General features: G+C 47.6%; 1 protein-coding gene across 2 annotated transcripts in view; it reads right to left on the reverse strand.

The window, feature by feature from the left end:
• PPP1R16B (protein phosphatase 1 regulatory subunit 16B) overlaps positions 1-16,803 on the reverse strand; it is a 56,798-nt gene extending 39,995 nt beyond the window's left edge. The window contains exon 1 of one of the 2 annotated variants that reach the window (XM_032705166.1): positions 16,679-16,803. The gene's annotated coding sequence lies outside the window, so the exon portion shown is untranslated. Of the gene's footprint in view, positions 1-454; positions 586-16,678 lie in introns of those variants that run through there. The other variant, XM_032705167.1, reaches the window with a different exon arrangement.
• Positions 16,804-24,954: the final 8,151 nt, after the last annotated feature.

The following is a 24,954-nucleotide window of genomic DNA, read 5'->3' on the forward strand; positions in this document are numbered from 1 at the left end:
TGCTGCACAGGAGGAGGAAACACATCCCAGATTTACAGAGCAGTCCAACAGGGAAAGGTGCATTTGAAATAAATCCAACATCACAGGCAAACTGAACGAGTCCTTTCCAACACATCCGTGCAAAGCACAATGGATGCAAGGTGAGCATGCCAAATCCAGGTAAGAAGCAAATAATCACATACAAGAGAGCTCTTGTTGTTCAGCCAGTTTGGAGGGGGAAAAGAAAAAATAAAAAGAAAGTGTTGATGGGAAGGGGAGACTATGGAGAACTTAAGTATTCCCAAGCACCTGAGAAAGCCCCAAGGGGACAGCTGAAGCCATTCCCTGCTCAACTCTCCTGCTGCAAAAGAGGGGAAGCAACATCTCATAAGCAATGGATGCAAAGAATCTATGGGAAAAATAGCAGAAGAGAGGTAGCTAGACCAAGGTGAGAGACATGGTGAGGATACCAAACCTTACTCCATCCAGCCCAGCCAGGAAAAGCCTCAGCTTATCCCTCTCCGAGGGAGAAGCAGCCCATCGTGGAGGCACTATTGTGAGGGGCTGCAGGGAAGTGTCCAAGCCACACAGCACATCCACCACCTGCCAGTGAGTTTCACCAGGCTGAGACAGCCACGCCTACTAAACACTGCTACAGACCTTCCACAGGGCTTCAACCTTACCTATAAATATCTGGGCAGACTGACAGCGACACAGGCCATTTCCTCCCCCAGATAATTGGTTTGAGAACTGAAAACAAACAAACCCAGCCAGAGCACACAGGCAGGTCCTGCGCAGTTTCTTTATCCAGTAAATGGCTAAGGGCAGCTTCAGCAACACCTGCAAACCTTATTTTGAGGGTTTGGGTTAAGGACAGACCTGAACAAAAAAAACCCTGTTTAATCCCATAAGAACTAGTTCCACAGGGACAAACCCAAATCCTCACGAAGTTTTTTTTATAAGAGAGATACTACCTAGAAATTCAAACACTTGCCTGAGATGGAAAATATCAACTCATTACTTCAGTATGTCTCTGGAAAGCAAGGGAAGGGTGCCACAGCTCCTCCACAGCACGAGAGCCACGCACAGCTCCCCCTCACCCCTGCCCACAGTCCCCACGAGCCGGGACTCACCAGGGTCCCCAGAAACCCTGAAGAAAATGCATAAATGAACATTCCAAAAAGCTTTTATTTTAGGGCAGTCACATTTCCCAAGCACAGGCACTTTGTTGGAACGCTCTTCAGCACCTCTGGTGAACTCGGCTCCTGCCCCTCGAAGGCATTCCAGGGGAGGTATCTTTCTTGGCGATCTCCACGGCAGTAACACAGGCTGCAGATCTGAAGCCCCGTTTACAATACCTCGAAGGAGGGGAGACAAGGGCAGGAAATGCCTCTCGAAATACCAAGGCACTCCCACCCCGCTCCTTTTCCAGGCCACTTCTGCCATTGTTTGCTAAAAGATGAACAAATATTTTCCAAAACACACCTGGAGTAGAAACAATTCTGCAGGATTATTAAAGCAAAGAAACCCTATTTCAGCATTTCCCAAAATAAGCTGGAAGCTTTCTTGGTGGTTTTAGGAGTGCATCTGGGAAACAGCAACAGGACATGGATTTACAAGGAGAGGACATGTGTGGCTCTGTTCGCCCATGTTTCAGATTTCCTGCACACACCTCATCCTCCAGCAGCACCTCTGCTCTCACAACAGAAAAGAAGGGAGATTCAAGTGGTCTGCAAAGGGGAGAGAAATGCAGATGGGAATTCCACGAATATGGAGACATCTCTGGAAGTACCAAACACCAGCATCTCCTCTAATCAACCAGCAAATGAATCTCTAAAGGAGCAGAAAGGTCACCCTGAGAGCTCTTCCTGAAGGAAACACAGCTCAATTTCTCCTAGACTTAGGTACAATTCCCTACAACCCTCCACAGACCCCAGAGCTTGAGAAAGACTTTGGCTCCATCACTCTGGCTGCCTGTTTTCCAGTGACCTGGTTTCTCCCCTGTACCATAAAACTGGCACTTGACTTCTTGCACAAACCAGTCAGGCCAACTATAGCATGGGTTCAGTCCCCAGCACCTGTTTACCTGCAAAGCGACACAGAAGTGGCTGCGTGGGTGTCCATGGTTTGCAAGGCATCTCACTTTGGTTTCTGTTTTATTTAAAGAAGAAGAGGAGGGAAAAAGAAAGTGCCATTCTTTGTGTTTGATCGAGCTGAGTTTCCATGAGCTCAGTAGATCTGCCTGCCACTGCACAGAGCACATCCTCCCAGGCACACACGGCCCCCAGCCCCGCAGGGACAACGGGGGCTATTTCAGGGGCCAAAAGGAAGGTAAGGTGCTCATGCCATCCCCTTCCTTCGGGTGCTGCAGCAGGGAAAACTGTGTCAAAGATTGGTCCCTGTGAAGGACTTGCACGTGTTGAACACCACCGTGGGATTTCTTGTCAATTTGAATTTCCTGTACCTTTTGTTTCACCTTCGGACAAGACTCACCTCACTAAGCCCAAAAGGACTTTCCGGGCACTGGTTACTCACTGGCAATACAAAACCAGACCTTGATTCCAGGAAGTGAGAGTTTCCTGAGTGAGTGATTGCACCCTGTGCCACCAACCCTGCCCGGAGGCGTCCCCGATGCACACGCTCTTTGCTCTTTCCCATTTCACGTTTAGAGGTTGGCACTTGCATCCTGCAAAGGAGAAAACTGAGGGTACTTATCTTCCTGCTCCAGCACACATTCAGAGCTGTTCCCTTGACTTTCCTACAAAGCATCTGAGTTGCAGACACTTTGACACAACGTTGCTGAGGTTGGGGCTGGATTTATTAAAGCAGCCACGCTGCTGAGGGAGGCTGGAGAACCTCCTCCTCTCCCCACCAGATGGTGAAGCTGGAGCTGAGACCTGCAAATCCTCCACCATATCTCCCCAAGGCACCAGTCAAAGCACAGTGTGACACTGACACAGAACACAAACACTTACAAGAGTCCTTCACTTAAGTATCATCAACTGATTTCAGTTTTATTCCACTTAAAAAGAACCAAACACAAACCATGGAAGAGCAACCCTTGAATGGGACACCTTGAAACAAAATAGTGCAGCAACTAGAGAATTCTTTAAGCTATGTATCTTTCAAGCAAAGGGAAAATTCAAGACCCTGGTATGTGAGGAGCCGCTTCTGAAGTCAAGGAGACCATTCGCATTCACTGGATTGCTTGTGGGGAGGCACCTGCAGGATTGGGCCCGATTAGGTGAGGTGTCTGCAGCATAAAGCCAAGTCAGTGGCATGAAGAGTGTCAGAAATAGCCCTCTCCTCCCCACATCAAGCTAATCTCTCCACTGGAATTGGAAATCCAGCATGAAAGCCTATAGCAGGGATCTGAGTGCATAAGCAGTTGGCAGAGGAGGTTGCTGACTGATTTATTTATGTCACTAAGAGTCAACTGTACCATGGCAAAGTGAAGAATTGCCAAATTCACTCCTTCTGAATTGGCCAAGGCCAATCTGTGTGTTCCTGCCCCACAAAATGCAAAATGACTACCCTGTTGCAGCCCTTCTGCTGAACCCATCCTCCTGCAGCAGGCACCAATGAGGAATCCACAGGCTTCTCCTTCAGGACTGTCCCTGTTGGGTGATACAGAGGCTGAAGATGCATGTTCTGCGTTGCTGTTTCTGCTGTTGGCCAGGACCTCCCCAAAGACTGGAGGAAGCAGCAGAGCAGCCCTTCATCACTTGCTTGAGGGGAAGAGCTCACTGGAGCCCAACAGCTGTAAAATACCATCCAGAGACAGCTAGAAAGCCACTGAGAGAAGGAGGTGACAGCCCAAGGGACCGGCAGGAGCAGTAGGAAAAGGCAGGCACAGGAGTTCAACTATCCCCAAGGAAGGAAAAGGCAGGGGACACAAAGGGCTGCCCAAAGCGTGGATGTGCCATGGGGGTGACCACACACAGAGCTGAGGTCCATCCCCTCTTCCACACAGCCCAGACCAGGGTGAGAAGGGCAGCAGCATCCCCTTCCCACCCTCCCCAGAGGAACGTGCTCCAAGTCATTTCCTAAACCGTGTCCCTGTGGAGCACGTAACCACGCTGGTCTGCCAAGGCACTCCCCCCCCCACCGCTGACACCTGAGCTGCTCTGATCTGCAGCACCTTTGGGAACATGGGAAACAAACCCTGCTCCCGACTGCCGATGGAACAGGGAGTCCTGTGCTGGATCAGGAGCTCTAAGGGTTTGTAGGGTTGGGTTTTAATTAGTACGTGGTGCATCAAGTCAAGAGGGTCTTCTGTGCTAAGACCACCATAGTCTAGAACCAGTTTTTCTTTCCTTCTGTAACTGCTTCTGTCATCTCCTGGCTTTTGGAAAAAGGTTTCATTAGAGCATTATTAACAAGGACACTGCATCAAGCCCTATCCAGCAACTACTCAAACCATTACAGCCTCACACACCTACAACAGGGGACTCTGCTACTGGGTCTTCCAAATGAAGACAGACATAGGGGTGGATACCAACAGCCACCACACGGCAAACTGGGAAGGGGAGTTCAAATCACGAGAGATATCCCTCTGAGGAATCACAGCCCAAAAACCACTCATTTTGACCTGCAATGCTACAGGACATGGTCTCATCTCCTACAAAGCAGCATTTCCAGCCTCCTGAAAGGTTTCCTCTCTTTTCTGGAGCTTAAATTTTTATTTCTCTAATATCACACCCTTCCAGACAGGTTGTACCATCTCCCTTGTGTGTATCTTCGTGCATGGACTGTGACACAGGTGGGCACTGACCACCATCTCCCCCAGGACATCAGAGCTCATGGTAAGGCTGAAGTCAGAAATCTGCCACTGGTGACACACCTGCCCCGAACACAGCTCAAGGCAGCACATCAAACAACTGCTGGACAAACACCTCGGCCAGTGCCTTCACAATAATCTGCAACAAACCCTTCTCCAGAGGTCAAGAGCATCCACTGATGAACACATGAACACAGAATAAGGTCACTCGCCTGACTTCAGGCAGCAAAGTCACTGCAAGAGCTACACCACCACCTCAGGATTATTATTTCTAGTCCTGTGCTCCAGCCACAACGTGCTGGTGAAAGCTGTTTGTCCCTCACTGGCTATTGCTTCTGGCGGTAAATTCTTGCCTGAGCCGTGTGATTCTCTCTGCTGTGCTGTGAGCTCCACAACACCCACAGGTTAACCACACTGAGGAGTGAAAATTATCAAAATTGGTGCTGCATGATTTAATTTCACTAGTATCTTAGAAGCAAACAGCTCCTTTCCTCACTCGAGGCTTCTGCAGCATTTTAAGCAGCAGATGCTCAGCATTACCAAATGAACAGGTCCTCCTGAAGGAACAACGGGGAAAGTGGCAGGAAGTACCACTTAAAAAAAAAAAAAAAGAAAGAAAAAGAAAAAATATTTCAGCCAAGACCCCTTAGGGAACAAAACTCCTACTCTGCCCTAGAGTGCTGGTGGGGAAAAGCAGATACAGAAGTCTTCTGGGTGATGGATCTCATCAGAAATTGGGAGTTTCAGGAGAGATTCTTGGCTTTCCCACAGGTTTCTTGTATGCAAAGTAAGTAACTTAATCTGTGCCCCAATTACCTTCCTAAAGTGAAGATACTGTTTTACCATCTGCAGCAAAAGAAGTTTCATTGCTGCCTGATGGAAAAGGGCAGTGTGGTGCTGAAGGCACAGCATTGTAAATTATTTTTCTAGCTTAATGGAAAGATCAAAATTTAATGCTAAATTCTTCTCTAGAGAATTAAAAACATTTTGGTTCAGCCACTTTATCTCTAGTTCCAGATAATCTCTCTGTCTTCAATAAGCTCCTTCCCAGCAGAGGGAATGAAATACAAGTAAGAATTAAAAAGTGAAGCAGCAAGTAAAAAAATTTCTTTGGTAATAGAAAACTGTGTCTCTTTCTTTCCTCCTCCCAACTGTTTCACTCCTGACAATACTGGCAGTTGTTTGAGGAAAGCCCCTCAGTATCTTCACCATATATTTCCTGTAAACACTCAACACAGCACAATATATATTCTTTTTCCTATCGATATTTCAACGTGAGCTTCCTTAAAAAAAAAAAAAAAAAAAGGAAAGATCTTCTGTGTCAAGCAGTCCTCCCCCACATCAGTGTGGCTGAAGAGCACAGTCTTTGGATTCAGCAGACACAGCCACGAAGGGCTTGGTTTGTAGGGTACATTTCTGAGCACAGTTTCCACACTTGGTTGAAGAGCAACCCAGCACATTAAACCAACTCAGCGCTCACTTCCCTCCACGTGGCTCCTGTGCAAAGCTGCTCCTGGAGCCCCGTTCCCAGTGCAGGACCAGGAGTTGGTTTAGAAAACCATTGTCAAAAAGCTCCATAGAGCAAATGCACCTTTCTGTGTCTGCTCCACGCAGTGCTCTCAAAGCTGCCACTTTTCTTCATTAAACTGCCCTTGCCTGGGTAAATATTCAAATCCAGAATTTTCATGTGGATAGTTTTTATGTTCACTACAAGTTTGTGGTTCTTCTTCCCTCTCTATTTTTATTGCCTAGCATCCTCCTCACCAGTCAAGCTCCAGAGGCCAGGCAGTCTCTCCACTCTCACTGGCTGGCCCTCCATATCCACGGGCAGAGTGGGCTCTTCCAGCCCCCAGATTGGGATGTAGCTCCAGATCAGACATTGGATGCACCTTCAAGGGTGCCTTGGATCTGCAAAAACTGCTCAGCGCCCTTGTACTTTCCAAGACTGAAACCTTGGGTTTCCCTCCTGCTTTTAAGTCGATCAGTGAATCAGTAAAAACACTGTAAAAACAGACATTCTGGGCTCTAGGCCCTCAATTTCCACAAAGAGAAGAGAGAGGGACATTTCTGTCAGTCTGAATTTGAAAATCTAACTGAGATTTTGGGTCGAGTTAAAAACCAGAAACTAAATTCAGGTCTCAATTTCAAACTACAGCAGAGCAAGCTGCTCTTAACCTAGTGCAACAGAGAAACCTATTCAACAGCCTGTAAATCTGCAGAGAGCACACACTAATTGTGCTGATACCTTTCTTCCCTTAGCTGAGGACTGTGTGCATGTAACCAAGAGCAGAGCTCTCCCTCTGCTCCCCAGTGACTGTGCCCTGGACAGCGCAGGCACTGGCTCGGGGCAGCACAGAGGACTCCAGAGGAGAGGATGCTTGAAGACAAGGAAATTTTATTCCTTCGAGAATTCATCACATATCACTCCCCTCTCCCCTTTCCTCTCCTTAGCAGAAAAGTGTCTGCTAACAAAACTTATCTCCAGCATCAGAATCCCTGCCCTTAGGCAAAGAAAGAAAGATCAGAATGGGATTTCTGTGCAAACATAAAGTGAATCCCAACTTCCCTTGCATCAGAGCAGCCCCATCCTCTGAGCCAGGCAGTTAAATATTGAAGGAAAGGCATGCAGCATCTCCGATTATGTGGAACAAAAATTAATTGAGGGCATAAGTCTCCGATTCGGCTCTCCATTTATCTTTTCCACAGCACATTATATGGGAGTGTGGTTTGCAATGCAGTCACCTGCAGGGAAAGCAGCCTGACCTGTCTGTGACAGTGATATTACTTATTTTTGTTTGTTTTTCTGGTTAACGCTTCCATTTTTTATCAACCCTGCCACAGACAGATATGTGGAAGCTTCTGAAACTGCATCCCTTTTCCTGACGTTTTCAGCTACACACTGAGAGAGCTGTAATTTGGAAAACAACAATTTTCCCCCAAAACGAGACACGGGAAAAAAACCAAATCAAAACAACCAAGCTAATTTCCAACAGAATCTCAAAAACACCGCTGCAAGAGCCCACACCCTTCCCTTAAGATATAAATTAAAGCCCTATTCAGCCTGCACACCACTCTTCTTAACAGAAATCCTTCCATTGTTTAAAGCCATTTACATATATTTTGGTCCATGGAAAAAAAACTAATCCTGAGAACTGCCCTATTCTGGCACAGCAACAAGCTAGATAAGTGCCTGGATTTTCCGTCTGCAGCTCCCAGGCACCTCAAGCTGTGCCAAAGTGGGATGTTTCAGTGCTAGAGCTCCTGCAGGCTCTCAGACATTAACAGGGATGTGCCTTTCCCTGGGAATACCCACACCAGAGGTGACAGTGGGACCGGCCATCCGACCTGCCCCCATACAGCTTTGCACCCCCAAGGCTGTGCCTCCCTGCAGAGTCTGGGGGACACAGCATCCCCACAGGGAGTTACCATCCAAGGGGACCGCGTTCCTCTATTTTTAATGATTTTTCTGGTTTCTTTGTCACCAGAAGAAAGTCCTGCCTTGCTTTTCTCTTTCCAAGGCAAAAGTGTGATTCTGTAAGTTTTATGGCACCACAGTTGACAATGCCAGTGACTGACAGAATTTAAAAGTGTTTGCTACACACCTGACAGGAGGAATATTGATTTTGTGGGAGACTTATGAGAGGGCTCTCTTCCCAACCATCTGATTTATACACTTTAAGTAGCAGCTGTATTTAATTATTGCTAACAAAATGCTTTCAACTCTAAAGCTTGTGGACACTACTGAGCATATCTATAACCATCCCAATCATCCTGAAAAGATCTTAATCAAACAACACAGAAGGATGCCCTCTGACCCATCCTGTATCCATCCATCAGGGAGCCCGTACACCTACTCAGGATGGTGTTGCCCTCCTGCCTCTGCTGTGCAGGGACCAGCAGGGTGCCTGCAGCTTCTGCTGGGAGAGTAAAGAGGTGAGACTTTGGGAAAAATTAATTACTCATGCTACAGTGTGGGATATTTTGTTCCATGCAGCCCAAACATCTGGATTTATTGTCTAAGGCGCACCCCTTGCACCTCAGTGAACTCCACAATGACTCAGTTATTGCACTGCTAAACCACACGCATGTCACCAAAAACCTCATCCTTCAGTTCCCCCAGACTCTGCAGCTCAAGGTCAGCCAACAGCATGCAAGAAGAGGGCCCTGAGGCTGCTGATCTGACACTTAAAGACCTCCAGCACAGAGGATCAGCCTTCCCTGCAGCCTCCTATAGCTGCCATAGGGTACCAGGACCAGCCCATTCACAGCGGCAGCCAAGATCAGCAAGCACCCTCAGGTCCTGTTACCACAGGGCAATCCAGGCTGTTTTCCTTTGAGGCCTGAAGGAATATCATAAGTGCATCTAGAACCACGACACTTCAAGAGGACAAAGGCTCCTTAAAATGCAGGTCAGCAGAAAGCCTGCACGGGAAGCAGGCTGAGGAAAAGCAGCTCCGCCAACAGCCCCAGCACCGCCTCTCACTTCCACCTCTGCCCGAGCTCTGCTCCAGAGTAACTTGCCTTATCTCAGATGCAAGCCCTCAGACTGAAACCAAATGTTTTGCTAGCAGAATGCTAACAAAATGTTAGCACAGCTTTCTGCGGTGCCAACATCACCAGTTTCGGTCTGAAATCAGACACTGGAGCAGCTTGCTGCTGCCTTGCTTGCAAGGCAGATTTTATGTTTCTAAAGAACCTTATTTTTAGGTGCAGTTATCAACCCCCACGTCATCATACATGCCCTACTTTCTGTTTCCTGCATCTCCTCTTGGCCACAGAGGTGGTGTGTTGGCATGACTTGCTGCTCTGACAATACAGTTGCTCTGACATTCAGTTTCATCAAATATTTACCACTTCTTAGTTTGAAAACAAGATTTTGGATACTTTAGGTTAACTTCGCTATGAACATGGTACCAGAATTGCTGCTTGTGCTCTCCTCTCCATTGGTCTAGTTCTTACTTGGCTTCTGTCATTTCTGGGATTACAAGCACCAGAGCTCTGCTGCCACAGGCCAAGGAGAACCTCATCCACCCATGGGCACAAGGTTTAGCCATCCTTCCCTGCTGTCTCAATGTGTGTAGCCAGCCAGAACCTGTCCAGGGGAGAGACTTTCCCCAAAGATATCAAGATTTAAGGGCCAGAAGTCTGCTGGCTGCCGTTAAGGGAGACTTTCTGGAGGGCTTTTTAGGCAGAAGTACCCACCCTGCTATTCAGTACATACCTCAGCTGAACATTGGTTCTGAGAAGCAGTTTTATTTGGATGTTCTGGGTGTGAAAGTTAAATTCAGGTAGCAGAAGCATCTTAAAGCCCAAAATCCAACCTGATCCTGCAGATGGTGGGGATGACCCTTCTGCATCCTGCTGACAGACCCACAGCACAGCTCCCACCAGCTGCTTTGGGAGGGGTCAAACAAGTCAACAAGCAAAGCCCACCCATTACAAAACTCCTCTCAACTTCACATACCGGATGAACACTTGCTCAAGACCTTACTATTAAAAAGCCAAGACCTGCACAAATTCCCAAATCTCAGTTTAGCACTGTCAAATAGAGAAAACAATGGTGGGTATTAGCAGACACCTCACAGCCAGCCTGGGGCTCACACCTTCCTTGGTCTTTCTCCTCAGATGGATATTTGACCTCTGAGCTGCTGAGCAAGTCATCAAGCAGAATCTGTGCCTGTGAAATGCTTCCAGCATCCTATAATGCCACATGGAGCCACCTTAGAGCAATGCCTCACACTTGGGGTTTTCCCATATGGATCATTAGAGATGCCATGACTATACCATAACATCACACAGAGCAGTTGGGACAAAATTAAATCAACTGGCCCTGAGGAGTAAAGTTGTGCATCTCCCCCTCCTAGACTGTCCTCTCTCTTCTCTTCCAGAAATACCCAACCTGCAACTCCTGCCCCTGCCAGCTCAAGGGCAGAGCATTAAGATGTAGCAGACCCTCACCTACAAAGCAGAGGCAAGGACTAACTCACAAGGAAGGTCTCCTGCAACACAGGGTGAGAGAAAAGGTGGAGAGAATTGTTGCCAGCTTGTTTGTGTGCACTTAGGGTGGCATTTCCAACCCTGTAATTGTTGCATAATGAATTTAGCAACGGAGTTCAAGAGCTATGATTCATTCAGGCCAAGAAAGCATGAGTCAGCCCCCAAAGAATCATGAGATGTTAAAATTATATACATTTAACTTGAGCTTGACAAATCTGAAGGAGCAGTGTAATAGCAACGTCTCAGCACAACTCAAACCACCATGCAAATATCCCCACTCCTCCTCCCAGCAGACACAAGACAAGAGCAGCACCAGAGCAGAGCCTGGATCGGACACTGCACATAATTTACACTTGCCACCCACACCCAGCTCAGGTTATCAGCCCCAGCTCTGAAAAAGGCACCTAATGCTGCCTTTTACCTGGTGCTCACACTGACTCACTGAGAAAGGTGATAAAGTCTCATCCAGCCTAAGAAAAGATCTCTGCAATCCTGCTGAGGACTGAGCACTCAGGATGCTCATTTCACTGTGTGACCAGCACAGGACCCACACAGGGACATGAGAGGAGAGCAGAGGTGACTGTGGAAGCCGGCAGTCAGGGTGTTACAGCAAACCACAGGGCTGGGGGTGGGAAAGAAGCACAGATCTCTGCAGGAGACTGAGCATGAAACAGGGTAGATTCATTACAAGAAAGGATGCCTGACTTAAGGAGCGTGCACAGCTCACTAGGAAGTGATGCACAGAAGACCTCAGGAAAAACAAGATGTTTTCCTGGCTCTGTTGGGTGATCCTGCTTAAGTCATGCCCCATATTCTGCACTTACAGAGATGGGTCATGCCCCATTTTCTACAACGTGCATATAGAAAGTAAAGTTATTTTGAAGTGAGATAGGGTGCAAAATCAAAGCAGAACAACTATTCTGGGTTAACTCCCCAGGTGGCTTCTTATTCTAGAGTGACAGTACCTTTTTCTAGTTTAACTCACTTTAAAAATAGATTAGGCCAATGGTTCTCATCTGCAAGGCCATGGTAGCTGGTCTGCTGCTTTTAGTGTGTTCTTAATTGGAGCCTGGATATGGGGACATGGGGGGCTCCAGAATGCAGATGTGACACTCTAAATTTGGAAACATCACATTAACTTAAACCAGGAAAAAAACAACTGCCTGCAGGAGCATCTGCACAGACACCACAGCTTTACCTACAGCAGGTGCATGGGGACAGACCTGGGCAGGGGACAGCCCATGCAACCTGCCCAACCCACCTTAAACCAAATGGCAGTAGATGAGACCCACAACCTGCCCTTTGCACATACCCAAAGGCCTCCTTATAAAGCCATTTTTGTTTGAGGTTCATTTGAATTTACCATTTATCAAGCTTCCATTTAGCCCCATTAATCACAGCCTATCAAGGTCTTTCAAATGCAAACAGAAAAGCACCCAGCAACTGCACTTCCCTGTTTAGCCTTCTCCTGCTGGAAGGCTACAAAGCAGGAATATGCCGACCCACCTGTCTCCTGCTTTTCAACCACTTCCCATGGGATGAAATCAGCTGACTATTCCAGAAAAAAACCAGACTGATCTCTGCCTGGCAGCTACCATATTCAAGGAGAGCAAACAATGTGTTGTGCAGGAGAAAGAGTATCCCTGTGAAAGTCAAGGGGAGAGGCAGATGGGTGGTTCTGGCAGCTCCCCTACCTGCATCAGCACATGGATGCTGTCTCTGGAAGCAGGGACAGCCAAACCACCTCTGTCAGAAGCTCTGTATTTCCTACCTGGACCTCTAGAGCCAGAAATCTCAGAGCTCACCTAATCCTCCTCAAACGATACACCATTTGTTTGCTTTGTTTGGGTATTAAGGCTCAGCCTTCCTCAAGCTACTCTTTTTTTTTTCCTAGGTTCCTACGTGGCTGGTTAACCTCAGTACTGACACACCTTTGAGAGCCCTGAAAGGAAAGGCTCCATTAGGAAGAGCCACATCACTCCGAAGGTGACGTTCCCCAGCCAGCGAGAGCCAAGGGTGCTGCTGAGTCCTGACTCAGTCCAGCATCAGCAGTTCTCACTGACGAGCCCTTTCCCGCTTTGCCATGAGACCCAGGGTGTTGAATTCATTCCTCACACCTCCCAAAGTCTTTCCTCTGCCCATCCTCTGTGCTCTTTGCTCAAGCCAAGTGCAGCTCTGTTTCCCAAAGTGAGAACACTCCTGATTTCGGGGGGGGGGGGGGGGAAGGTGCAGGTGATTCCTATCCACAATTACCTGTCTCTCATGCTGCTGGTGGTACCAAGGCACGTTGTGCTCCACACTGAGCCTGCCACTGAGCAGGACCAGGTGTAGGAGTGGGCTTTGGCTTACTCAGAGCTGGAGTCAGATTGTTCCTGTGCACCATGGATCCCCTGCACCTCCACCCCAGCCAGCAAAGCACCCGGACTCTGCTGTCCCTTCCGTGTCAGCTTCAAAAAAACCTTTAAAAATACTGTATATCTCTATATATATAAATAAAAACCATGTTGGAAAGTAAAAAGTGACAGTCTACAAATGTACATGCACTAAACAAGGCTTTTGCAAGCAGCAGAGCTGGTGTCAGCCAGCAGCAGCACAGCAGAGCGGTGCTGTCGAGACCAATGAGCACGGGGGCACTCGGAAAGGAGACGAGGAGAGACAAGCAGGTTAATAGAAGACGACAGATTTCTAGTAAGATTGCGATAAGCCTCTTTAAACTTCCCTAAAGGATGAGCCAGCTGGCAAGACCATCCTAGGAGGTGGTGTAAGTCGACTAACAGAAAGCCAACAGCTGACTCCTTTCACACATCCCAGCTCACTCCTGCAGCTCCTTAAGCAAGGAGAGCTGAACACGCCATACCTGGATGCTTCCACCCTGGCACTCACCTGCAATTCCAGCCCTCCTTGCAGAGAAACCACCAGCTCTGAACTGTTTAGAACAAGCAGCAAGGTCAGGCTGACCGTGAGCGTGGGCAGAGCACGTGGCCCCATCCGGACACACAGTGGGACTAATCCTGACCTGTGTTCCCAGTGTCAGGCATGTTAGGGAAGTGGCACATCACTCCTAAAAAGGGCTTTGCCAAAAAAGGAATGGGGATGACAAGGTGATAAGCAGGCAGCCTCCATCACGTTTTCACTTCCTTCCTAAATTCAGCTCTGTTGGGATCCCCCCACTGAGCCAAGTCCTCCAAAACCACAACACCCTGGTGAGCGGTTTCACCCTCTCAGAAGGAAGAGGAGATGGCTATCCACAGGGGAAGGCAAGCTTGACGTGTTAAGATTTTTATCCTTTAGAGGATGATACCTTCAAAACCTGCTGGAGGTGGTGTAGACACCACACCCAGGCATGGCCGACAGAAAGAGCTCACTGTGCCTCCTGCTCCAGTGCCACGACAAAACCCCATAACTATTTGAAACTGGAGGTTTCATCTGGAGCAGTATCTTCTTCAGGATGAAGAACAGCAGTAGCCAATTTGTTTGATATCAGGCAAGTTTTTCTTCTTAGGCCAATTAGCCGCTGATATAAGTTGCCCACTAAGGTCACTGAACCATCATTTAGCAGTTCCAAAGCAGACAAGATGAACTGCAGGCCAATTTCCCCCCTCCAACTCAATGAGTGATTGAAAATGCAGTTAATGATAGTGGCTCATAAGTATCCGGCAGAGGATTTGAGAGAGCAATTTATTACCCAAAAAGAGACTGATTTCTTTCAAGCTAAGGCAGCTCAGCTGGTGAAGATGTAGGGCCAGATTCTGCCACGTTACTTTACAGTCTTTAAATACCCAAAAGCTGCTAAACTCGAGTCAGAAAGCAAAAAGGAGAAGCAGATCCAATGTTAAGGAAGCTCACAGTTAAAAGCCACTTTGTCACCAGTGGGCAAAAGACCTTTTAAAAGACGGGGAAAAGAAAGGAGTAACAACCAACAGAAATTTCAGCACAAATCCTGTATTTCTGTGGGTTTATATAAGATAAAAATGAAACATCCCCTCATCCACAAAAACTTCGTTATTTGTCAACCTCAGCTCCGTAACCAGTAAACACTGGTTGATGTTTTTCTTCCTGCTGGATGAAATGTGCCTCGAGGCAACAGGCATTTTATAAATTATTAAACCAAGGGAAAATAAGGTTCCAACAAAGTGACTGCAGAAGTGATGCAGAAGCACCAAGGAGCTAGTACAGTTGGTACCAGAACACTCACACAGGGTCATTTTTCCTGCAACAACGAACAACAAAAAGACAGTGTTAGAAATGCACAGCCTGGACACGTGGTCTTGATGGCAAAAAGAAGACATGATATCTCAGCATTTCATCACATCCACCACAGATATCTGAAGTTCAACACTTTAAACTTTCTTTTTCTTATGAAATAGTCACTTATGCTTTCCAGTCAGAAGGAAAATAAGCTTTTTTTTTTTTTAACCTCATGAGAGATCCCAGAACATGAAGAAAAACCATAAATATAATGCATTAAGAGTATTTTCAATATCATCCACAGTTTTTGATCCAACCCGTAGCATAGAGATTAAGCAAGGAAGGCAAAAACATAAATAAAAAAGTGTTCTTCACAGTCAGGATTTAATACATCACATCTTTCACAACAAACTCAATCTCACACAAGATTAAGTTCAGTTCCAGCCAGAAAAATCCCCTCTGCTTTCTGCCATAACAGCACTTGTCCCTTGCATCTGTGAAAAAAACACTTAACGGTAAGGGCAGGGCTCGGGACTCAGGGCCAAGGAAGGCTGGGTCAAGGTGAGATGTAGGGCAGCCCAGGCAGCCGCTGCCCCCGAGGTTCCCTGAGTGATTGTTAGGGAACAGGAGGGCTCAGAGATGGATTTGGAGGGTTTTTTCCCAGGTTTGTGAACTCTCTCCTTTCCTAGATGATTTGCGAAAAGTCACTTTTCCTGCTACTACTCTATTGCAGATTGAAGCATCATCCTCATCCTCGAGCAGTTATCACAGTGAAGGAAAGATCTTTTCATATTAAGTGAGCAAAGAGATAAACATGAACTTGTTGGCTCGTCAGAGTCAACCAAAAGCACCTCTACCACCAGTGACCCCTCAGACCCTAAAGCTGGAGAAGGCACTGAAGTTCAGGCTGAAGTTCCCCTGGTCTGCCAGTATCCAAAGGAGACTCTGCAAGAAACCCCTTTATCTCACACAGAAACCAGCACTTGCAATCCTGATGCCATTTCAGGATTTACAGTTGCTTCTATTTTGCTACCTCGAGTAAATTTCTTCCACGCCCCAATCGTGCCAAAAGGGAGAGGAATTCTAAGCAAAACCCATTCACGACCAGACCAAGGCATCCGCATCTACAGCGCTTTGTGTCTCGCACGATGACTCACGGTACAGATGACACTTAAACACCAGCGACAAAAGCTCCGTGGACTAAAAACTGCCTTGAAAGGAGGCACCGCGTCCTCATCAGTGGATGCGCCCACCATAAGGTCACCGGCCGTGCCGGGATGAGCCGCTGCCGGGCTGCCGGGGAGGGCAGCCTTACCCTAGCGGCTCCTGCCAGCCCGGTCCGGAGCTGTGCGGGGCTGGAGTTACCGAAACTCCGCGCTGTGACCGCGGCGGGACCCGCGCCGCGCCCCCGGCACCGCTCCCGCGGGCAGCACCGCGGCAGCCACGGCGCCAACCCGCAGCATCCCGCCGGGCCGAGCCGAGCCCAGCGAGCCCAGCCGAGCCCAGCGAGCCCAGCCGAGCCCAGCGAGCCCAGCCGAGCCCAGCCGAGCCCAGCCGAGCCAGCCGAGCCCAGCCGAGCCCAGCCGAGCCCAGCCGAGCCCAGCCGAGCCCAGCGAGCCCAGCCGAGCCCAGCCCAGTGAGCCCAGCCCAGCCGAGCCCAGCGAGCTCAGCCCAGCCGAGCCGAGCCGAGCCGAGCCGAGCCCAGCCCAGCCCAGCCCTAACCCCCGCACTCACCGCGGCAGCTCCGCAGCGGGCCCGGCCCCGCGCTCCGCAGGCAGCGGCCGCTCAGGAGGGAGGCACAGGGAAGGCAGGAGGAGGCAGCGGCCGCACAGCCCCGATCGCCGCCCGCCTCCGGCCCCGGCCCCTCCTCGGGGCGGAGCTGCGGCCGCTGCCGGGGCCGGGGGCGGGCGGGGAGCGGCGCCCGCCCCCCGCCCGCCCGGCAGGTGAAGGCGCGGAGCATCCCCGGGGATGCTGCGGGAGCGGCCGCTGCAGGCTCTGGGGAATGAGGGCTCGTCCGCGTAGGACGGGCGGGGCTGTTTGTGCCGCCAGGGGGGTAATTAAGATAAAGAAATAAATAGATTCATATTTTTAAATAATTCTTTGAGTTTTGGCGAAAGGTCACACCCCTGCCTGCGGCTGCCCAGCTGCCTGTAGATAACATTTCCTCCGACTTCTGCCTGAGCACAAGACGCACGTGCTGTTGTCCCTGCTAAAACTGGAAGGTGGATATGTGCCTTAGAAACTGTTTTGCCCGGGGTTTTTTGGTATAAATAGCCAAGCCTGCCAGCAGGTTCCTATTTGCCACAGAGCAATTTGATGTTAGGGTGAGGTCACAGAGAATTTTTTAGGGAAAACTAAAAACCACCCCCAATGCAATGTAACATCACATCAGGGCACTAAACATAGTGACTGATACCAAAACCAAATGCCATTCCTGAAGTGTGCCTTATGTCCGTTTTATAAACAGATAAAAGGAGGCAGATAAGAGCCTTTGTCAGGAGTCAAACCAGTCACCAGAGCTGGGAGAGAAGCCAAGAAGCCTCCAGGGCCATGGAGTGGCACTGAGAAGCCCATACTCACCCACTGGGAGCAGAGCAGAGAGGATTCCTCGTGCTGCTGTCAGATATTGTGTCTGGGATTGCTTGTTTTTTCTGGGGTTAAATAGGTTTCAGAAGGCTTGGACAATTAATCACCATCAATACTTTTTCTCCTTGGGAAAGGGCCTCCACCCAGACTGAACAGATCAACGGGAAACAGCTCTGACATCAAGCTGTGGGGTTTCACTAAAACCCTTCTAGCTCAACAAAGGCCTCACAGATAACAAACCTGGATCTTTGCAATTGTACATGAGTGTGAAAGAGCATCCACAGGATGAAGGCCTGATTTAGGTGGGAACTTACTCTGACAGCTGACCAGGAGCTCTGTCCAGAATTCACATATTACTGCTGCAACATGGTAGAATCACATTGTAGGAGTCACCAACTGACAAATGGAGACACGTCTTAACTGGAAAACTTGTCTTTGCACATGCAAAAACCTGGAAAACAAAGCTGATGGGAAGAAAGTGCTTCCATGTCCTCCTCCTTACTGGATCCACAGAGATAGAGATGCAGGATGGATGGATGGGAAAATCTTTAGCCAAGGTAAAGGTAATTACAGATCTGGGACTGGACTTAGATCACCAGCCAGAAATCTTGGCAGCCCTGGGCTGTGCAGGGTAGAGGCAGCTTTCCAAAGCCTGGGTCTGGCAGTAGGTCTTAGCCCAGGGCACTGGAGAGCTGACCAACTTTGGATCAATCTCTGAAGTCCATAATTCAGTTGTCTGTTTACTGAAAGTGTGTTGTAAGCACAGCTGCTTTCTGAGGCATGCATGGTAATGAAGGGGGAGTCACATAAATACACTGGCTCTGGGCCAGACTGGTGAGTCAGCATAAAGAGCTGAAACGTAGCTCAACAGCTAGAGGATCAAAAAACCCCAAACCCCCCTCATTTCCTGTTCAAATTTGGGTATGAGCATTGTGATTGAGAAGATAAGGGCAGCCATCACCTTAGCAGGCTCCTGCAGTGCCCAGGGCCCAGGATAGGAGAAGGTGGAGACCTTCAGAGCAGAGGGAGGGCTGAGCACATCAGAGAGCCCGCAGGCATCTGCATCATCCTCGTTTTTCTGGCAAATCAAAGCCTTTGCTTCAGTTGCCAGTACAAAGCTTTGGATCTAGAAGAGAAATACAATTTGTTTGTTTTTTATTCCAGTCAAAATTCACTGCATCAAATTCTTTTTTTCCAGTACAGATAAAAAATTTGCAGAGATCTAAGTCTCTGAATAAAAGACATTTCAAAGGTGAAGTTTCATAAAAAGCACTACTAAAACATCCAGCATTTTCAAGGACCCAGTTCCTAGTGTTCCCTTCCTCATCCAGTGTTCAAGCCAATTTCACAGGTATTTTTGATCCCTCAAATTCCTTTCTTTAGGAATTTGTTGGAAAGGTTTCACCCAGGCCTAACACCCAGGTCTAAGAACAGGATTTTTCTCTTGTGCTTTTATAATACATAAGTTATTCAGTGGTCAGATGAGATGCTGGTATTCAATCAAGTTTTCTGGATTAAATAAATAGATAGGAAGCTGTGTGACTGAAGGACACTGAGCAGCCCCCATGGCTCGGAAGCACAGGAGGAGCTGCCGGTCTTTGGCTGCGCTAGGAGTTTAAAAGCAAGTGAGGTGACAGTAAAACTCCTGCCCTTGTTCTGCAGGTGTGCGGGGCACGTGTGTTTGTGATTGCTGCTTCACTGTGCCCTCAGTGGTGCCAGCTTGTCAAAGCACAGCACGGAGCGTGGGTGGGCTCCGGGAGTCGAGTGCCACGGCAGGAGCGGCCCCAGGCTCGAGCTGAAGGTGCTGCGCCGTTTTTCCTCTCTCTGCTACAATTTCCACTTCCATCTCTGAGGTTTTAATGCCCTGGCAAAGTTCTTCATGATGTTTCAAGGTCTCCTGCTGTATTCTATTCCAGCAAAGAGCTGCTGTCACAGAAGCAAGGCTGATGGCAAGCAAGTAGACCGTGTCCTTATTTAAACCTACTGCAAAGGAGCACGAGCCTCTGCAAAGCAGAGGAGCACGTCCTCTCCAGTGTCTGCACAGCACAGCACCACTTGCAATGCTCATGGACAGTGTCCAGTAGCACAGTGAGGGCTGGGAAGAAGAAATAAGCCATGAGATAAGAAGTGAAGGCAGAAGTTGGTCATAGTGAGCTGCTTTGAGCCCTGGGGCTTGCCCAGTGCTGGAGGTAAAGCCAGTTGGGCAAGGGAGGCATGGAAAGCAGTGGGAGGATTCTGGAAATGAAAGTGGGCAAGACAGAGATGGGGAAAACACAAGGAAATAAGCAAACTTGCACATGAGGGCAAGAGGTTTTGAACAGAGAGAGTGGCAGGAAATCAGTGGTGAGGCACAGGAGAACTGTGGGGTGGTGAGAGGGGAGGAGTGATTCACCTGTAGGTGTGGGTTCTTTAGAAGGAAAGAGCAAGGGAGAAGAAATGGAAATGATGCTTAAACCAGGGGATTGCCAGTGGTGAAACGCTATCTTAGAGACAGGACTAAGAACATTGACATTGGTTATTCTCTGTAAAACAAACAAGTAAACAACAGATTCAAGGGCTTGGAAAGTGCTGAAGTCATGGGAAGGCTCTCAAATGTCTTACAGAAGGGCACATGGGTCTGATTGAAAAGGAAAATTAGAAGAAGGAAATCTGTAAGAGAATAGAGGACACAGGAGGACACCGAGGGAAAGCTGAAAGCAGCATCAGAAATGTGGGACTAAAAGAGGCAGAGGGGTAGATCTGGGATATTCATGCTGATTTAGGTAGAGGGCCATGACAGGAAATCAAAAATTAGCTGAAGAATAAACCAGGATGCAAAAAGAGAGAGTGCATAGATCTGGTACGTCAGAATTAAAAAGTGCTGTAGCAAGAGAAGTCAAAAGTAACTCATCTTTCATTTTCCAGCATTAAATCAGTAAGGAAACAACTTTACAAAGACTGGCAGGATGGACCTTGACCTTGAGGACCATCACTACACCTGTGCTAGGAAAACCCCCACCACACTGGGCAGTGAACTGGCACAATGACTCCCTAGCAGTCCAACAAGCCCTCCAAGTATATGCTTACCACTGCAGAAAAATTAAGACTTGGGATGGTGCCAATGGGCAGTTTGTACCTTGTAAATAGAAAAAGAAGAAAAAAGATTAACTGATCAACACCCGATACTTGTACGACACATCCTTATCACAGGCTGCCACTCATTCCTCCTCTTCTGTATGCACAGAGGCCAACTCCCTACAGGCAGAACATTCAGTACCGGCCCCAGCACTCACCAGGGCAATGAACATCCAGGACTTTCCCAGGAGGGCCACCTGCAAACATAAAAGCCAGGAGCAGGTTTGGAGAGCAAATCCCTGTAAACGCACAGGGAGCCGGGACCAGGCTGACCTATGGACGATTTCAAGCCTTGACAGGAAAGAAATATTACAGGCTGATGGGCAAAGATCCACGACTTGCAAGGATATGACTTAAAATCCCTGTGGTTAGGAGCTGGCTGCTTGCCCAGCGTGAAACTGTATCTCTGTTATTAGCAGGGTGCTCCTCCTCATCGTCCAGCCAGAGGAACAGGCACTGCTTGCCTCACCTTATCATGGGTGCCTGTACCAAGAGCATCAGGTGAGTATGTCCATAGGGTCATTTGAGTGCTTGGCATGAAATCCTATGGGGGTTTGCTTTTGGGGGGTTGGGAGGGGGAGGTGAGGGAAGGAGGCAATTGCTTTGGTGGTGGTTTCCTCCTCCCAGCTCTGCACAGATGCTTCGGTGGCAAGTGAGAATTGCGCTGCAGCAATTGCACTGCAGAGCCCACCAGAGCAGCTGCAGACCTGCTGCTTTAATTTCACAATTAATCCCTACCTCTTCTCTAATGTTTTGAGTTCCTGCTGTGCCTCCCTCTTGCTGTAGCAGAGCAGAGAAACATTTGGGGTATGTGCCATCTCCAGCAGTTTCTTCGGAAGATCCCCCAAACAACACACCATTTCTTTCTGCCGATGGTTTGCAGACCACAAACATTTATATCATCATAGCTCTGCATCTTATTTCTTTCCTTCCACCCTCACATGGCAGTTAATACCTGTTACTTACCTTCTTTCACAGCAGGTTGGGGAAATTAATTAGAAAGACTGTCCAAGGATGCAAACTTTGCACCTGGCTGGAAATTTTGACAGTCAGCAGTAAGCTGATTTGTCTTTATGTCTCTGAGAAGCTTTGAGGGCCAGATACAACTTACAGACTAAAACAGAAATGCACAAAATTGCTGGTTCTGTACAACCTCCTTGTACTGACATTAGTAATAGATGCTGTCTCAGGGAGTTTAAAGGTGACAGCAACTAATGAGGAGGGGGACCTCAAAAAACAGCCTCCAAAAAGACTGAATCAGAAGCAAGACCCTCTGGCTCCCTTAAAACAGGCGTTTCTTGACAGCCCTAGGGTCACTTCTGAAAGATTTCAGGAAGAAAATACCGTATCAGGCAAAGCAGGATGTTCCTAAAACATCTCAGCACTGGACTTTTGAATGATGGTTTAGCTTTTAGATAAGACAATGCCATTTTATTTGCAACCGTCACTCCTGATAGTATCCTTGAATTTCTCAGTTTCTGGCCTTGAAGTAATCACCCAGCTCATAATTCACTTGTGGAAGGATGGGCCTTCACCTATGTTTCACAAAGCTGATAGAAACTCAGAAAATAATTGCCGTGCTCCTGTTCTCCAGTGTGGGGGCTACACTCAGAGAAAACAGAGACTTGCACAGAAACCCAAAGCAAGGCTGTGCTACCATGTTCAGTACGCCAGCAAAACAGGGTTTACACTGTCCTCAGAAACACCTGCAGCACCACACATTTCTTTAACCTCTGGTTTCTTTAGTCTGTTAAAAAAAGTCACAACTCAACAACATACCCTTTGATCACAGGAATACAGCAGTGTTAAGTCTAATGGTAAATACAAAGCACAACACCAGCTTTGAAAGCAAATGTCAGTTTTGCAGAGGACTGTGCATTTTAGAGGGAAGGTCAGAGCACTACCAGGGAAAAACATGATATTTTCTACCCAGCTCTCACATACTGGTCCCATTAAAGAGTCTTCCACCTTCTATTAGATAGCCATTCATTGGAATTAATTAAAATATCTCCTGTGCACTGCACTTGAAACTCATCAGTGCTTTGTCCTCATTTGTGAGCTTCCTCCCCAGTTCAAGCAAATATTGCCCAATAATCTGGTTTACACTAAGCACAGAACGTTTAGCCATGAATTCTCTGTGGCATTCAGGTATTTGACAAGCTGAAGGGTTTAAGGGTGTGCCTGGCATTTCTGTTGAGATGTACAACTGTGCAATGTATTTCTAATCCAAGCTCAGAGAGAAACTTGGCTTCAGAGCCCTTTGGAACTGGAAAACTGCAAACAGGTTTCCCAAACCATAACCCCAAGCCCTTGGTTTGGTCTGGCACATAACCCTTGAGATGAACCAGCCATGCCATATCTTGAAGCCCACTCAGTCCCCTGGTTCTGCTGTCTGAGGAGCTTCATCTTCCAGTTTCCAGATGGGTTTGGTCACAGGAGTTTCTCTCCAATCATTCCCATGGCTCTGGCGCTTTCACTCAGGTCCTGCTCCACTCCTGAGAGTGACCACACACTTGTTTTCCTGGACCAGCACCCCAAAGAGGACCCATGAATGGCCAGCATCACCATCTCAACTCTGAGAAAGTCATTACAACAGGGTACCAGACAGCTTTACCTGACTGGTCCAACCTGGATGCTCCAAGTTCATCAGGACTTGACCATGTGTGAAGCAAAAGGGCGTGAGGAGACTCTTAATGCTGGAGCTGCTGCTCAGAGCCTGGGCAGCACACACACTGTACTGTCCCGTGGGGAAGTGATCCTGACAGCCCATGCATCTTTAATGATGCTCTCTGCAGAGAAAACATTTGATAGCTGAAGGCATAAAAGCCTCAGCAGGAGTGTCAGAAGCCTTTGTCCATCTTTTAAAGCCAGATCTAGTTTCTACAGTTAATGAAAGTCCCCCTGTTAGTTTTAGCAGGGCTGGACTCAGGGCTTGAGCAGCAAAGTGCCAGGAAAGCCACAGATCAGATATACAGTTCTGGGAGTCAACAACCAGGTTATAAGGATTTAAAACCAGATATTCCATGTTTGGGACTTTCTCCTCCATTAGAAGGATGGCTTTACTGGTCAGCTGCCCTGACAGCAATGATACTGTGCAAACACAAGAGACTGCTGCAGCAGCCCTCAGACAACCAGGGTTATGTTTTTAAGGGTACCGGAGTCCACCTTCACACATGTCCAGTGTTTCCAAGTGAGAATACAATGCCTTTGCTCTTTAAATACAAAAATTCATACTTAAATAGTCAGCAAGTAAGAACGGTGAAAACTAAGCAACACCAACAGACATATCAGGATGCAGTCCTTTATCAAAGTTTCTTGACATTAGAAATACAGACTCAAGGTTAAGGTATCCAGCCTTAATTGAATATTCAGTATTACATAACGCACACAGCACTAAAAGCAGCATCAAGATTCTTTACCACCACCCCCGAGGCTATTGAGACCTGGTTTAATGATGTATCAAGACAACCTAACAGAGCAGAACACACAGAACAAGCCCCATTGCCTGGGAATACACAAGTTGCTCCTGCCCCAAACTTGGCAGATTTTTCCCCTTGTATTGAGCTTTTAGCAAAGCAGATGAATGTTTTTTCCCTTTTTCAGTGCATTCAGCTGTCAGTTTGGGCATGGATCTGCATCTATTGCAGGTCGAGATGTTTATAATTGCTTTCATATGTATTCCAGTTAACTAGCTCTGTTCATGTTATAGAATAAATGAAAGACCATCTTTCCATTGAGATCCTAATAAGCAAAAAAAAAAAAAAAATCAAGAAGACAGCTGTAACAAGAAAAGTGCTGATGACAATATACACTGTGCTGCTGTACTTAAAATGAGGAAAAAAAATTGTTTCTAATCAATATTAATTGGAATTTTCCTGCTCTGAGAGCTTGAATGCTTATTAAGTGTCTGCTTCCCAGCTCTACCACTCAGTCTGTTAATGGGCATTACTCCCCAACAGAGTTTGTCTTTCTAACATGTTTTGACACAAGGATGATCTACGGGAAAAATAAATAAAAAGGAAAAAAAAAGGAACAAAGAGCAAGATGATTATTGTTTCATGAGTGAGTTTTGCTCACATACTCCTCCATTTTCTAAGAAATAAAACGGGTTATTTCTAGTTCCAGTTAGAAGATCTGGTGCCTGACCAGGCAGAGAACAGAGGGCTTAATTTCAAGTTCTTACAAATGTCCCACATCCTCTCTTCCCTGAGGGCACTTCTGCTGTTTGTTCAACAATAACTCCATTTAACTATGTAGTTATTCAGCTCTAAAGGTGACTGGATGTATAAAAACTCACAGCACTTGGGATG

This window comes from Chiroxiphia lanceolata, chromosome 17 (genome assembly GCF_009829145.1).
Source record: "Chiroxiphia lanceolata isolate bChiLan1 chromosome 17, bChiLan1.pri, whole genome shotgun sequence".
Lineage (NCBI taxonomy): Eukaryota > Metazoa > Chordata > Aves > Passeriformes > Pipridae > Chiroxiphia > Chiroxiphia lanceolata.